This window comes from Eubalaena glacialis, chromosome 16 (assembly GCF_028564815.1).
Source record: "Eubalaena glacialis isolate mEubGla1 chromosome 16, mEubGla1.1.hap2.+ XY, whole genome shotgun sequence".
In the NCBI taxonomy this organism is placed as follows: Eukaryota; Metazoa; Chordata; class Mammalia; order Artiodactyla; family Balaenidae; genus Eubalaena; species Eubalaena glacialis.
In genome coordinates, this window is record NC_083731.1 from 28,883,203 (window position 1) to 28,899,666 (window position 16,464).

The following is a 16,464-nucleotide window of genomic DNA, read 5'->3' on the forward strand; positions in this document are numbered from 1 at the left end:
CAAATAAGAATTTGGTGTGTACCCTTTCAGAACTTTTTCTATGCCTATATTTTTCGGGTATGTATCATGCCATAGGTATAATTTAGTGTTTCTTTTTCTTTATATTTACATATACGGCACACTTTCGTGAGTTCTCTTTCTTTTGTATATATACATTTAAAAGTACTACTCTGTGTCATGCTGCAAATTGCATTGTGCTTCTAACAATACATCTGGTAGAAAGTTCTAGGAATAAATCTATGTCTTATTCCTTTTAACTTCTGCAATACATCCTACAATACGAGTATACCATAAATTGTTCAGCCCTTTCCATTTATATAAAATTTCTCTTTTGTATTTCTGTGAAGACTCAGGCTGCAATAAGCACCCTCATCTATGATTACTTGTTCACATGAAAACATCATGTCTTACTCTAGAATAATTGCCAAAAGTGAAATTGCTAGTCATATGCTATGTGCACTTTAATTGGATAGAAACAAATTGATCACAAAGTAGAACTAATTTATAGTTTTACCAGCAGAGTACTTACCTATGCATTGGCCAAGACTTTGACTGACTGACTTTGATTGATTGACTGACTGATTTAGTTATTGCCATTCTAGCAAGTGAAAAGGGCTAGCTCAGTTTTGGTCCAAATATCGATAGTTTCCCTTATTCCTAGAAAACTTTACTAGCTTTCCACATTCTTATTGATCATTTGTAATTCCATATTTGTCAGTTATCTGTTTAATTCTTTAACCATTTTTTCTATCTTGTCTTTTTCTTATATATTTGTGGAAGTTATATGTTTTAAATATTAATTCTTTGTCTCATATATTCTGCTAATATTTTCTCCTGGTTTATTTTTCTTTTAACAGTCTTAGCATGTCTTTTGTCACATAAAATCTTGAAATTCTGATTTAAAGAATCAAATTTGTCTTTTTCATTTATGGTGTTTCCATTATAACTTTGTTTATAGTTTTTTGTTTTAAGCCATCCCTACCCCAGTTAATATGTACATGTTTCTGTGTTTGCTTCTTGGATTTGTTTGTCAGTTTATTCATTTATTAATATATCTAGTATTTATAGTCAGATATTCAAGCCATTTTCAATGCATTTTTACTAATAGTGAGAAGTAAAAGTCTACAAATAATTTTCCAAATTCAAAGTTAATTGTCTCAAAACTGTTTTATTGGATTGTTCACCCTTTCTACCCAGATTTTCAAACTTTCACCTTGCCTGTATACTAGATTTCTACATACACATGGATCCATTTTCAGACTTTAATTTGTCCATTGATGTAATTACCATCTAGTTCCCCCTCCTCCACTTTCTTGAGACTCACATAGACAACTGTGTTAATATGCTTTGGGTTGCAAGGAGTGGAAAACTCAATTGAAATAGATAAACAATTAGAGGTTAAGTATTGAAAAGTCTGTTAAGTTGAAAAGTCACTGAAAAAGTCCAGAAGTAGGGTTAGATTCATTCCAGACCTGGTCTAGTGCCTTGTGTGATGTGATTAGGAAATAGTTTCTTAGCTGCAAAATAGCTTCTCTCTCCATTTCACAGCTTTGCTTCATTAGCGCTGACTCCATTCTTGGCAGCCCCCTTGCCATGGTACTGAAGGGTGAGAAAGAAAAATCTGTGTCCAGAACTTCCAGAAAAAGTCTCTGAAGTTTACTATTATGGAATCCTTGAATTAAACTCCATCCTCAGGAGGGTAGGGAAAGTCAGAATGAAGGCTGCAAATGGGACAAGGCTGGGTATTCATCTCAACTCAGATTTTTTGCTTGAGCAGCTGGGTGGAATGATGGTGCCTTTTATTGATATGGGGAAGATTCCGGGAAGAAAGTGTGGGAGTTGGGAACAGTGAAAGATCAGGAGTTTATCTTAGATGGGTTCATGTGAAATGCTTGTGAGATATCTAAATGGACTTATTAAGCAGGCAGCTGGATATATGAGTCAAACTTAGGGGAAAGTTTCGGGCTAGAAATATAAATATGGGGTTCAACCTGGATTTATATTTTACAGATGAAATATAATGCTATGGAAATAGATAAAATCTAGGAAGAGAATTTAGAGAGAAATCAGAAGAAGGCCTAGGACTTACCTTTGAGGAACTCTAGAGTTTAGAAGTTAGAGAAAGGAAGCCATGCTATAAAAGAGCCTGAGAATGTGTCTTCAGTGAATCAGAAGTTAAACTACGAGTGAGAGGCCAGAGTCTAGGAGTATCTCAATACATAAAGCAGGTAATCTAAAATATGGGCACACATTCATGAGCCTCCGGACAAGAGGGGCAAATAATAATTAACTAATTCCTATGTGGACATTGACATACATTCCTTTAAAACTCATGATAAAAGTATGTTAGAGAGCACATAGATGCACTTGGTGAGGGAGAATAGTTTTGGAATCAGAGAGACCAGTGACTGCCTAACCTTGGTCAAGTTCCTCAATACCTTGAAGCTCTCATTTTACCATGTGCTAAATGGAACCCATCTACTTCATAAGGTTACTGTGAAGGTGGATTATAAGACATACATGAATCCCTGATAAGTGTTTTATTTTCTGCTCCTCACCAGGAATAGGAAATAAAGGGGTAGGAGATGCACTGGGGAGAGTAGGTCTGCATATCCATGTCCTGATGTCGTTTGACGGAAAGGTTAATAGTTCTCTAATCCCCATAGTAGGGCTTCATTGAGGATATGGCTTGTCAGAAGCTGTTTACATGGCAGGAAGGACATGGCTTGGCTTGGCCCGGCTGTTCCCTCTCAACCTTTTGAAGTCTTTGCTCCTCCTGTTTCTCCCACACACAATAGCTATAGAAGTCATTTCACATTTCAGTGTGATTTCTAATCATTTCAATCAGGTCTAAAGGAACTACGGGTGTCTATCCCTAGGGGATATCTTCTACATCTTGAGTGCGTGTCTGAGATTCTCTTGACTCTAGGTTGTTTAAACATTGCCTTCTCCAGCTCCATACTCTGCTGTGGCAGTATTTTATATTTCTTATTCTTCTAACGATTGCTTTTCTCAATGACTTCTTCATGCATTAGTAGACTTTTGGGCACAGATGGTGCTTTGAGAAGTAATCTAATCTCCCATCACTTTGAGTTACTTCACAACTCCCGGGTTACAAGATATTTTCGCTTGGACTTAGTCTTTTAGAATATTTTGACATTACAAAACACTGAAAAGTATATTGTACCAAACAATGCTGTCCTCAGTATGGAGATCAACCAAATGACCTCATGTGTCCTGCCAATTTTTAACTTCTTACAGTATGGAATCTATTCATAACATAATAGTCCTTTATATGAAGAAATGAATATATCATCTAATTCTTTATTTCCATTTTGAACCACAATGTAGCTTCTGATTAAACCACGCATTTAAGTTAGAAAACAGATGAATATCCTTCAATGTCTGCTACAGTCCTTTGATTAAAAGGTACAATAGAAATTGATGAGGTCTATTCATTTTATAATTATCTGAGTTTTTCTTGTGGAGGCAGTAAAAAGAGAATAGCACATAGGCTCCTCCTCTTCTAAGTCATATTTATCTTTCATCAAAACCTTTCAGCCAGTTTAAAATCAAATCTAAAATCAGTGAATCATCTGATATCTTTTGTTTCAGTACATCAGTCCCACTTGTTCCACTAGAGACAGTGTATGAATAATATGCTGTTTTATCATTATCAGGATTTAATTATATCAAGCACTTCAGATCTTCAAAGATATTTATCATTGTCTATTACAATGATATAATTAGAAACAACAGAATTTGACTGATGTGGAGGAATTTTCCTGCCAACAGTTTAATTTTGTTAGTATTTTCCAAGAAGTTTAAGAAATTCTTCATTCAGATTTTGAAGGAAAAAATACATTGACTTTCTTGCTTTGCTGTTCTATACATTAGCAGCAAGAAAAAACTAAATTCCATTCATTGCCAAATGGTATAGTTGATCTGTGAAGAGCACCCATTTGTCTTTTATGACAAATGCTCATCCTAAAATCTGGTTCCCAGGACAGCCCCTGACAGATGGCGATATGGTTATATATACATCCATGAGCAGTAGTAAATTACTGGATGATTTTCATCAAAGTCATAAAAAGAAAACTATCATAGATGATTAAAAATGCTATCATGGTGTGTTAATAATTTTTAATAGACTTTATTTTTTAAAGCAGTTTTAGGTTCACAGCAAAATTGAGTGGCAGGCACAGAGATTTCCCATTAATAATTTTTTACACCATCTGAGACTGGACTATCAAAAATGTAAAAGCAAGGCTGCCTTTCTAAGTGAACTACAATTAGTAAATTTATTCAATGGCAAGGAAAGGAGTAGAAGTAGATATAATTGACCCAAATGCTCCAGCTGGAGGCCTCCTCATCCGCTTGCACGGCTGAGCAAGTTAACCCCATTTAGCAGCTGGAATACATCCAGCGGTCAGCCTAGGCCTTGGGCAAGTGGCTGATTTACTGGGAGGAAGGGTGAGAAGAAAGGATAGCCAGGCTAAATGAAGAGGAGCAAAGGAAGGTCTTCAGGGTCTGTGAGAACCCAACACCAGAATCAGAAGATCTCCAGATCATTCCAGCCAGGGATATTTTATATAAAGGTTTCATGAGCCATTCTGAAGTTTTGGTCTATTCTGACACTCCAACCACCTTGCAAATAGAGGGCTTCCTAGAATCCTGAATAAAGTACCTCAAGCCTTTACTTCTAATCTCTTTAGGCCCTTGAACTTCAGAGTAGATCCACTCAGTATTGTTCAGTAAGACTCAGTAAGACTCATGTGACCCAGAGCTCCCTTCTTTCTTCAACAGTATCAGATTTGACCAAAGAGGAAACTCAGTGGAAGTGGGGTCATCACAACCTGCCATGGGAATATCAGAGAAACTCAGTGTTTTGGTGACTGGCACAGTAGGTGTTTATATGAGTAAAATGTTTACATTTTATTACTTTTTTCTTTCATATGACCACAATTCCAACGCCTAGCATTTTCTTATCCTTGATTTAAAAATTACTCAACTAGAGTTGATTAGTAGTCTAATTTTTCTCTTTAGTTTACCTGCATAAGCGAAAAATTCTCCCCATTTCTCACTGTTTTCCAGGGCATGTGGAAAGGCCTGAGAAATGGCAAATCTGAGTGCCAAAAGCCCATCTTCACATGGTCTAGATTCATAAATGCTTCAGAAAAATTAACAACTTACAAAAGCAAGAAGCTGCTCCTCAAGTTGTTCTTTCTTATAACCACTTAGGCAGCAATCCAGAGAAGATTAATTTCAAATCTCTCTGTTTTTTTAAAAGCACAAGTTATGAAGCACTATAAATAATCTTGTGATATGTCCTAATAAATAAATAAAATTAGTGTACCTCCAAGGCCTAAATGTTCTTTGCATTTATGCCGATTTACCACATTTTCTCATGACTGCATATCACTACTCATAAATCACTGCATATTTATCAAAACCTATCATGCATATCTATCATAAGTCTAATCTGAATGTAGCACATCTTCCTAAAACACAAAACGGTATTTCTAAGATGCAAATTTGATCGTGTTAATTCTCTGCATAAAAACCTTTAGTGACTTTCCTCCATGCCTATAGTATTATACTAAATCTTCACGTGGTTTTTCCAGCTATAATCAGAACCCAATCTACCTCCCTGGCTTTATACTCCTTTTCCTGCAGTCCACGTGTCCTAGACAGCTGACAACTGTTTGTTTTCCAAACTTGCTCTGGCCCGTTCAAGCTCTCTGCTTTGGCTCAAACTCTTCCTTCTGATTTCTAACTTCCTTTCCCATTGCTGTACTTCCAACTATCAATATCCTTACCATCAGTGTCTTTCAAAACCTACCAATGCCTTCAGGTTCAATTTAAGTATCACCTCTTTCGAAACGCTTGCTCCCAGTGTGTCCCAACCAGAAGTGTTGTTACTGAGTCCAAGCTTGTACTGCTCACTGCACGACAGGCCAATAAATCGAAGGATGAATTGTTGGGGCAAGGAATAGCGACTTTATTTAGAAAGCCAGCAGTCCGAGAAGATGGTGGACTAGTGTCCCAAAGAACCATCTTGCCCGGGTTTGGATGCTAGTTTCTTTTATAGAACAAAGAGGGGGAGGTGAGGAGGTAAAGTAAAAAAGGCAGTTAGTTGTTGCAAGTATTTCCTGGTTCTGCCCAGACTCCAGAGGGGATGTGTTAATTTCTTCTTTCCTATAGCCATTTACAGGTGGGCCCCGTCAGGATTTTTCCTGTGGGCTAAACAAAAGTATTTTAGCTTAACACTCAGGCATGGGCGGCAGGGTTCCGGAGATGGGCCATTATGTGTACTTTAAGCTATAGGCAACATCCCTTTAGTGATTAACTTGTAGCTAAGGCAATACAATACAAAGCTTAAAGTAAAAGAGGCAGATCCAGTATGGAGTCAGACTTGTTCTTCCCTATTACAGTAATATTGTCATCCTTTGGATTGCCACAACAGTTGGTTCCTACATCTCTGATGTCATTTATCACTCTGCACAACTTTGTAATTATTTGTGTACATATTGGTTGGCCTTCACATAGCCCCTCATCTCGTAGAGCATGGCATCCACAGTAGGCCCTAGCTGAGCTTGTCTTGAATTTAATTGACAGTATAATTAAGAACTAAAGCTCTGAGGCTGTATTAACATTCTAAAAGACTTTGGTCCAATGTTAAAATATTATTTTTTTTAATAAATATATTCAAATTTTGTCATACTTGGTAGTGACAAAGAAAGTCTTTATTAGGGCTAAATTTGAAGACAAAGGCGCCCAATAAAACAACAGCAACAGCAAAAAATAGAGTAATTACAGAGTTTAATAAGAAACACTCCCTGAAAATTAAAAAAAGCATTACAAAGTTTACACTCAGTTAGTGAGTAAAGGGAAAATCATATGTGTACAAGGACCCCTCAGGTGCCACCAGCCTCTTAGGCTGGCTCTTCCCACTCTATCTGCCCTGGTTTCCTGAGGAAACACTTCCAATATGAACTGCCCTAATGCTATCTGGCCCTATAAGAAGTTGGAAGGCATTGTAAAAGTTTCAAATGTTCCTAATATAATCAATATCTGGGCTGCATTTACATTGAGGCTTGCTATCTGTTAGAACCTTTATACCTTGGATTCCTTTAGTAATTATACAGTAGCTTCCACTAGAAATTGATTCCTCTCTTTCAGTTTACTTACACCAAAAGCAGTACGCTGGTTCTGCATACATGGATTGAACCAACTGAAGATATAAAAAAATTCAAAAAAAAAATTCCAGAAAGTTCCAAAAGCAAAATTTGAATCTTCCACACACTGACAACTATTTACATAGCATTTCCATTGCATTTATAACTATTTACATAGCATTTACATTGTATTAGTTATTATAAGTAATCTAGAGGTGATTTAAAGCGTATGGGAGAAATTTCATAACGCCTGCCACCTAGAAAGCTCTTAGAACATTTGCTTTTGGGGTTGATTTTTAGCTTTGTTGTTGTTGTTTTAATGAAAAGGAGCATTCCTTTTCTGTTTTCTGCCCTCATAAAAAAAATTAAATTTAAGTAAAAATTAAAGTATGTGGGAAGATGTATAAAGGTTATATGCAAATACAACACCATTTCATATAAGGGATTTGAGCATCCAAAATTTGAGGATTTTGGTACTGGGGGAGGGTGTGTGTGTGGGACACTGGAACTAATATCCCCCACCCCATACCAAGCGACAGCTGTATTAAGTAGTACTAAGTAAGGCTGGAAGTATGGGGAAATTCCCACTGTCATTAAAAGCATTCTGGCCTATACTTAAGCCTGGAGACATCTTACCTCCCAATAAAGCTTGCCCTGCTCCTAACTTTTCCTCCTCTACCCTTTTAGAAGCACAATGCCTAGTGTTTATTTTTCCCAGCCTTGAAGCCTAGGATCCATCTCAGAAATATTAAGGAGATAAGAGTAACCTATAAAACCTCTAAAGATACTCTTAAATTTACAGCAAACAATGGACTATTTACTTGCCTTATCTGAGGATGGGTGTTCCCTTTAGTTCATTAGAGAGAAGCCTGGGGCAGAGGAAATTTACACAAGGGACTCTGGGCCTCCCAAATCTCCTAGGAAGTGGCCAGACATTCAGGGCACCAGCCCCTCTGACCTCTGTCAGTCCCACCAGATTCTAAACACAACATATTGTTTCAAATAAGACCCTCCCTCTTTTTACTGAAACTACACATTTTGTTATAACTTAAGATGAATGTAGGTGGAACAGGTAGATGCAATAAGACTGTTGCATCATTCAGATGTGGAAATAAATAAAGACCACCCAAACAGAATATGCTGAGGCTGTTCATTTGGAGGTTGCTGTAGGGACAGAGTCAGCCACCGTCCCTAGCACTTGGCAGAGATTCAGAGGGAGGCAGGCAGGGGAGAGGGAAAGTTTTCTGATAAAACAAGGAAGGCTTCAGGTATACTCTGCAAGTTTTTGAAATGGGGAAGCTGGAGGTGGGCTAACTAGAAGTGGGGCATCCTACGCGATTAGTTTGGGGAGCATATTTGGCTTTTTCTGGTTGACCTTGAGATGGAAGCAGTGACAAAAATTAAGGAAGCTGGCCTTTATTGAGCAAGTCCTGGCTGTTTGGGACCAAATGCTACAGAAGTTGTGGTTTGGTTTCCTGAGCTGGTTGCTGTAGAGGCTGTAGATCAGAGCTCTATTCTCCGTGTGGCCTTGCCATTTTCTGTTTGTATATTCAGTCTCTCGCAGGACTTTTGTTGTTGTTCATTTTTAAATCATTTAAAAATAAAATAATATCTAGGAAATCGTCGAAAACTTAAGAGTAGAAACAAACTATAAACTTGTCTCTGGATATTAACTCTAGAACCAGGCATATTCTCAGCCCTCAGGAGGGTCTTCTCATTTAAAATGTTTGCCTTCAAAGGAAATTTAAAAACCACTACCATGTAGTCATTAAAAACCAGAAGTTGCCAACGTTCGTAAAGTTAAAAGTCATCAACAGTAATCATGATTAATATATTCCTCTTTTACCATGAATTTGCTCTGTGGTCACTAGTGATTGGATAATTTTCTTTCTCTATAAATGTCAATAAGTGAATAGCACAATTTTCTCCCTGAATGTAGTATTAGTCTATCTTGCCCATTGCCCCCTGCCCTGCAAACTCCAGTTTATTATTCCATTATCACCTCAGTAAAGATGTGACCAAGGAGCATCCTTTCCAATCCCAATTAGGCAAATTCATTAGGTTCAATCTCTATGTTACCAATTTTGATATATATTTCTAATAATATATCATCTTTACAGGTATTTAACTATTATGTCTTAATTTGCCTCCATATTTTTGCCTATGTCCAAGTCATCTTTGTGCTCCTAGCATATGGAGTATGTTGAATGAATGATTAACTGAAACCAGCAAGTCAAGCAAATCTTTGTAAAGTTTGAATTCTGGTAGTCAATCTTGAGGTTGACTGGGATGAAGCTTTTGGGAACACATTACAGGATACCAATACAATATGATGCAAAATGTGAAACAAAGATTTTGCATTATTTACTCATTTATCCATCAAATATTATTAAGAGCTGTTTCATGCTAGCCACTGTGCTAGGAACTGGGAAAATATTAGTAAACAAAATACAGGTGAATTATATTTAGAAAAATCTCTTCTTGAAAGGGTCTACCTTCCATCTCTGTCTACAGAGTTCCATTTCCATGAATTTGATAGTGAACCAAGACCAGGTGGGTGACAACATGTTGAAATTCCCATATTGTATTTTTCCTCTCCTTCAGTATCTACAGTGTGTAGACATGAACCTGATGAACATTCAGTCAGTGTGTGCTGAATTGGATTTCTATCACTATTTGTCCGCTGAAGTGACTCCAATGTTATGACCATCCAAGACTTAGAAGAGAGGCTACATTTTCTCTCCTTCTTTGGCTCCCATCAGTTCAAGTGCAGACAATAGTTTTAATTTTCCTGGTATGCAAAATTGTGAGTATAGGGACTTGTAGTGTCAAATCAATTGGGTAAAATTAAGGGGGGGAGGGATCCGAAATATGATAACACTAGAAAATTCTGTAGAAGTGAAGACTGCATTTCCCAGTTATGAGACAGCCTGGTATTGGGGATATGACATCTAACTTTAAAAACAGGGTTGTAGTTCTTACCTCTCTCTCATGTAATGGTATGATCTTGGACAAGACACTTCAGCTTTCTCAGTCCTAATTTCCTCCTATGTAACAGGCAAGGATTATAAAGATTAATTTCAAAGTCAATAGTATTGTTCTAGGCAAAAATCTGACCAAAGCATCTAGACTATCTCAGTTCTGTGGGCCTGATAGTCATCCTAGTGTTTAATAGTCTTCCTCAAGGCAGTCCTAACTTATGCGTGTTCCCAAGCAGGGTGCTGATGGGTGACAAGAGTTTTTCCTGAGATCCACATGGTCAAGATGTTGGCCATATTGTTTTTTCCCACCCTGGATAGTTCTCATGATATGCTTTATTCCTCCACCTCTCATCCAGAAATAAATGAGGAAAGAAAATGAGTATAACTATGTAGAAATAACTTTGTCTGAAGTAGATGATGTTCCTTTTCCACTCTAAGAAAAAGGCTCTCTCAATTCAGTTTTTCACGGCCCTCAACCTGTCACTGACTTTTTCTCCTTAAATTTCAGGTATAGTTTCACTTTTACATATGAAAGGCTGAGTCTCCAAATTCAAGATTATTGACTTAAATGAACAGTAACCTGGCTTCTATAGGTTTAAACATGTGATCTGTCTGGATGCTTCACATATACACATATCTTCCAATTCCATCCCCACTAATATATATATTTTATGTTTTTCTTAAATATATATTGAATATTTAAGGACTGATCCTTAAAATAAGGAAGGGAGGATCATTTCTTTATTTCTTATGTAACTCACGCCTCCTCTTCCTCCCAAATTGCCTAGTAAAAATCCCTTACATAGCACGTGCCATAATGCCTAGCTCCCCTAACAGACTATGAGTTTTATAGGATAGGCTCTGTGTCTTAGAGATATTAGATTCATCACCTAACACATAATTTGAGTTGTTGAATAAACAACTGAATGGATGAATGAATATGTGAGTCTCCTAACAACAAGGGCTTTTAAGAATATTTATATAACTGATCTGCCACTGTAAATTTACATCTATATGTGATGGGTGGGACCATCAGGCAACTTGGAATTTAAAACAGAATTATTGTGAAACTTTTCATTTGGATTGAAGAGAAAGTGAAGTGCTGGGAACTGAGAGAAAGGAACAGACATAAATCTTCTCCTGTCATCATCAGAGCAACACGAACTTCAGCTTAATTCACTGTAAAATGGCAGAGAGGTTGCCTTCAGTCATGACCTCAATTACCTGGCTTTAGAATAATCTCAGAATGAGAGAAATAATGAATCTCAGTTCACATGTCTGAGGCTCTAAAGAAAGCAATGGAAAGTTAACATTTATTGAATGTCTACTGTGGACAAGGTACCAGATTTTTTGACCTTTCATATATGAACTTGTATTTAACTTAATCTTTACAACACTGAGAGGTGAAATTAGTTAATATCATTATTTTACATGAAAAGCTAGTGAAAGTTATATTTTAATGTCTCTTCAATATGCTAATAATATTCTAACCCCTTCCACAATTTTATACTTTGGACTGTGAAGGAGATGAGAACAATAGATAGCCATATTTTTCTTCCAACTTTGATACTAAAGCTACAGAAATAAAAGGTTATCTTTTTACACAGGGAGTGATACAGCTTGGAATCTTTAAAATAGCTTTAAATGTACCGAAACGTTTTAGAGTTAATACACTAAGAATTGTTATTTATACTAATTTTCTCCTTAATTTCATTATCTATCCACAAAAAATCTTTTAATCATGGTTTTTCTCCATCTGTAAAATAATGATAGAATAAATTGCAACACTTAAAGGATTTCAAAGAAACACTAAATTTTCTTGCCATTGTTTTCAGCATGGGTTATACACAGAGTCCAAACGATAAAGAAAAGAATCTTATGAAAAAGACTCAAAAGGGATCAGAGATCCACCTCCAAGATAACAGCAGGAGGAGATCTTTGGACCCTCTCTCCAGCAAAACAAGCAAAACCGGTGAACAGTATTTTTAAGAAGAAAAACAACAACAACAACTGAGTGTCTGGAAATTGTCCTAATGGCATACAGCAAATGAAACACTTATTCGAGAAAACCTACTAAAACTCAGTAAGAACACTGAGAGTCTGTACATCTGAGCCAACCTGCTCGCTCCGTCTCTACCCCCAGTTCATCCTGACAGAAACTCCAATTCAGGTGAATGTAGCCAAGAAATGGGCTCTCCCTCCCTGCAGCTTCCAATGAAGGGTTACCATATTTCATTGAGAGATGCAAGTCACTGATGCCGAAAGCTCGGCCTCTCTGTACACCAGTGCCGAATCAAATCTCGGAGGCAGAGTTCTGGGTGAAGTAGAGAATAGCTTTGTTGTTTTTCCAGGCACAGGGGGACACAGAGGGGTCCTACCTCAGAAAACTATGTGTCCCAACCCCAGAGGATTTGATGAGGGGTTTTATAAACAATGGTTCAAGGGTGGGATCTCTGACATGACACGATTAGGGTGTGTGCAGGGCGTGTGCTCCCTTCATCTTGTCTCAGGTGGTGGGTCTCCTAATCTTGATGAGCTTCTCTGGTCCCTTTAATCTTGCCTCAGGTGGTTCCTTGGCTTCTCCTCCCTTGATTAGCAACTGTTCAAATCTGCCCTTTGGAACTCAGGGAAGGTCATAGAGGCTGGAGTCTTGCCTACAAGAAACGGGGTACAAAAAAGGCCTCTGGAAGATGGTGACTCCCATGCATCGGCTCATAGCCCGGAGACAAGCGGAAGCAAATAAGCAACATGTAAGATGTCAGAAATGCTTGGAATTTGGGCATGGGACTTATGAATGCACAGGAAAAAGAAAGTACCTACATAGGCCTTCAAGAACAGCAGAACTAAAGAAAGCTTTAAAAGAAAAAGAAAACAGATTATTATTACAAGAAAGCATTGGCGGGCTTCCCTGGTGGCGCAGTGGTTGAGAATCTGCCTGCTAATGCAGGGGACACGGGTTTGAGCCCTGGTCCGGGAAGATCCCACATGCCGCGGAGCAACTAGGCCCGTGAGCCACAACTACTGAGCCTGCGCGTCTGGAGCCTGTGCTCCGCAACAAGAGAGGCCGCGATAGTGAGAGGCCCGCGCACCGCGACGAAGAGTGGCCCCCACTTGCCGCAACTAGAGAAAGGCCTCGCACAGAAACGAAGACCCAACACAGCCAGAAATAAATAAAAATTAAAAAAGAAAAAGAACAGCAGAACTAAAGAAAGCTTTAAAAGAAAAAGAAAACAGATTATTATTACAAGAAAGCATTGGAGAAACTACTGTAGAAAGACCAAGAAAAAAAGGTCTAAGAGTGTAACCAGCTCCAGTGGCAATAGCAGTGACGGTTCAGCCAGTGATTCTTCATCAGAGCGTGAAGAGACGTCTACCTCATCCTCCTCAGAGGACAGTGACGCTGATGAAGGCTCCTCCAGGTCATCATCTTCAGCCTCCTCCACAAGCCATTCCTCGTCCTCTGATGCAGAAGAGATTCCAGCTCTTCTAGTAATAGCAGCAGCAGCACAGATAGTAGCTCTGAGGGTGAACCACCAAAGAAGAAGAAAAAGAAATAGAATTGTTCCATCCATATTGGACTGATGGACTAAAAACATCAATGTGATTCTTAGAAGGGAATTTAGAATGTGTTAAGACCAAATAGGTTAACAGATCAAAATTTTTAGAGTTCAAAAGTTTCTAAATGTTTTACATTGTAAGAGCATAAAGACTATTAATAATGGATTATATATATATAAAGACTTTTATTTTAGGGGTGAATCTTGTTTTTTTTTTTATCTTTAAAATATATCTCTAAAATTAATCAAAGCTGAAATCTAGTAAATCTTCTTGTGATGAAACCTATCTTTCCTCCCTGTGAAATAAATGCCATACTTTGTTATATGTTTGTGCTATGTATCAGACGTGTTTTCAGGATAATGCCTCAGAATATCTATCTGGCAGTGAATTTCTAATGCTTTTGGCTGTATGTTATTATGTAAGATTTAATACCTCTATAAACTTAGAGTTTTCCTACTGTTAATAAATGTGCTCTATTTTTATGTTTATGTTCAGAAGGTTGTTCTGACTTCTTGTCCTAAATGAAAAGTTCAAGGAATCTATTAATAAATTTATACCTTTTGGATGGTACAAGTTTCAAGTTACTGTGTTGTATCATTCATTTTCTTCTGGTTCTTAGAGTTACCCTTTTATGACAAAAATTATTCTAGAGGAACTTAAAAAGGAACAAAATTCTGAAACTACATAGGACTCTAATCTTGGTGCCTTTTGATAAATTCAGTGTATCAGAAAAAAAACAGTCATTTAAAAAGCCAACTTAAGTAAAAGTGATATAAATACCTTTGTGTGTTGATATGCTATAAAACGTACCATTCAAAGGGGAAAAAAAGGTAGGAGGAAGAGAGGTAATTTTTATAGAAAATTAGAGTGACGTTGGTTGCCTTTTACTAAAGTATTCTTAAGTTTTCATAAAGATTGCCTTTTACCATTTTGCAATTGTGGTATGACAGTTTATATGGTAACTGGTCATATATGACAGTCTACTGCATAAATATGAATGACTTGGATTAATCTGGTATGTTTACATAGCATATACACAGTTGAAATCTAGCATGAAAGTTTAAAAAGAAATACTGCACAGTATTTCTTAAAAGTAAAGTACTAGGCCATGGTGCAATTATTTGGTTTAACATCACATTATTTTGTGATATCTTTTAAACTTTTTGGAAAGAGGTATCATTTGTAGAAAAATCTTGATTTGGGTTAAATATAGGTTTTTAAAGTACAGATGTTGTCTTTTTATATTTTTATGAAAAAGCAGTAGAAAATTACTTTGGAAGAAAATGGACTTCTATTTAAATGTTTAAATATATGTATGTTGTGAGTTTAAAGAGCTGTAATTACCTGTTTGACAGAACTGTCGCTTTCAATGATTGTAAATAAACTCTCAAAGCATCATTTTAAGGCTCCATACAGAATGTGTCAATTGACAGGCAAATTTAATAAATTACTAATGAAATACAATTTACCATGTAATCTCTGTAAGGGTAATTTTAGCAGTTAAACTTGGAAGGGAAACAAATGTGTACATAGGTTACATCACTTGTAATTAAATAAAGCTCTGCTTGTGCTGATGAGCTTAGAAAAAAAAAAGGCCTCTGTGCCTGGGCGCCCCACAGGACCCTCCTTGGTTTCATCACCAGAATTTCTCATTCCCTCCAACTCCAAGTTGAAGAGGATAAATTCCAGGTATTACTGGAGGTTGGCTGAGTGTTACTGAGAGGTTCACCCAGCCCTCACTTAGAACCTGGAAGGTCTTCTCCAGTCATGGCTGGCAAGAATACTGGGGCCCTAATCACCCTGACATCAACTCGATCATAGAGCAGAAGTTCCACACCAGGAGAGTCAGGTCAAAGGACCAGAGGACCAGAGACTAACTGCTGCAGCTTGTCCTGGAACAGGAGTGAGAGATTTTGCCCAGGTTGAGAAGCAGTTTATAAGAGAGCTCTGAAGCTTTTTCCAAAGGAAATGATAAAGTCATTATTAGAAATAGAGTTTGGTGAGGTTCAAGCCTAATGGTGTTCTTGAAAACAATAGCTCCTCTTAATTAGGAGTAAAAAGCTTAACTACAGGCTAGCTAGTTCACCAGAGAGAAACAGAGAAAGAGATAACTAAGAAGTACCCTTCTGAGTGCAAAAGATAAAGACTGTTCTCAAAAATACACTCTTGTCTGAATTTAATCGGATCAGACTACAGAGCTATTTATGCCTCAGGGCGTTGTCAAAAACTATCGAGTAATCCGCTGGTAATTAGTGGTGCCTAACAGATGGATGTGATACCAAATGAGGCCGAATGATCCAGAAAGGAGACACTCAAACAGAACCCTGCTCAAAATGCTGTCATCTCAGATAACTGCGTGGCTGTGCCCTCTCAGACACCCAGGGTGTCACACTTCAGGAGAGACAAACGTCACTAAAACAGTTGAGCGTGTCACTAAACAAATAAACAAGCAAATAACAACAAAAGCAAGCCTCAGAGCCGGGGAGGGGAATCATTAGTGCTTGCCTAGAGCTGGGGTAGGAAGATCCGGAGGTGATGGTTCAGGAGTGTGGGATTTTTTCTTAGGGTGATGCGAATGTTCTCAAGTTGATTGTGGTCATGGTGGCACACCTCTGAAAACATTAAAAGCCATGGGTGGATTGTATGATATGTGAATTATATTTCAATACAGATGTTTTTAAAAAGACTAACGGTACTTTTTAGGCATGGGAGGTGACAGTCCCCCCTCAAATACTCTGAAGTTATTT

At 37.6% G+C, this 16,464-nt stretch overlaps 1 pseudogene; it reads left to right on the top strand.

The window, feature by feature from the left end:
• Positions 1-12,849: 12,849 nt before the first annotated feature.
• On the top strand, positions 12,850-13,716 carry LOC133076508 (zinc finger CCHC domain-containing protein 10-like; annotated as a pseudogene).
• The last annotated feature ends 2,748 nt before the right edge of the window (positions 13,717-16,464 follow it).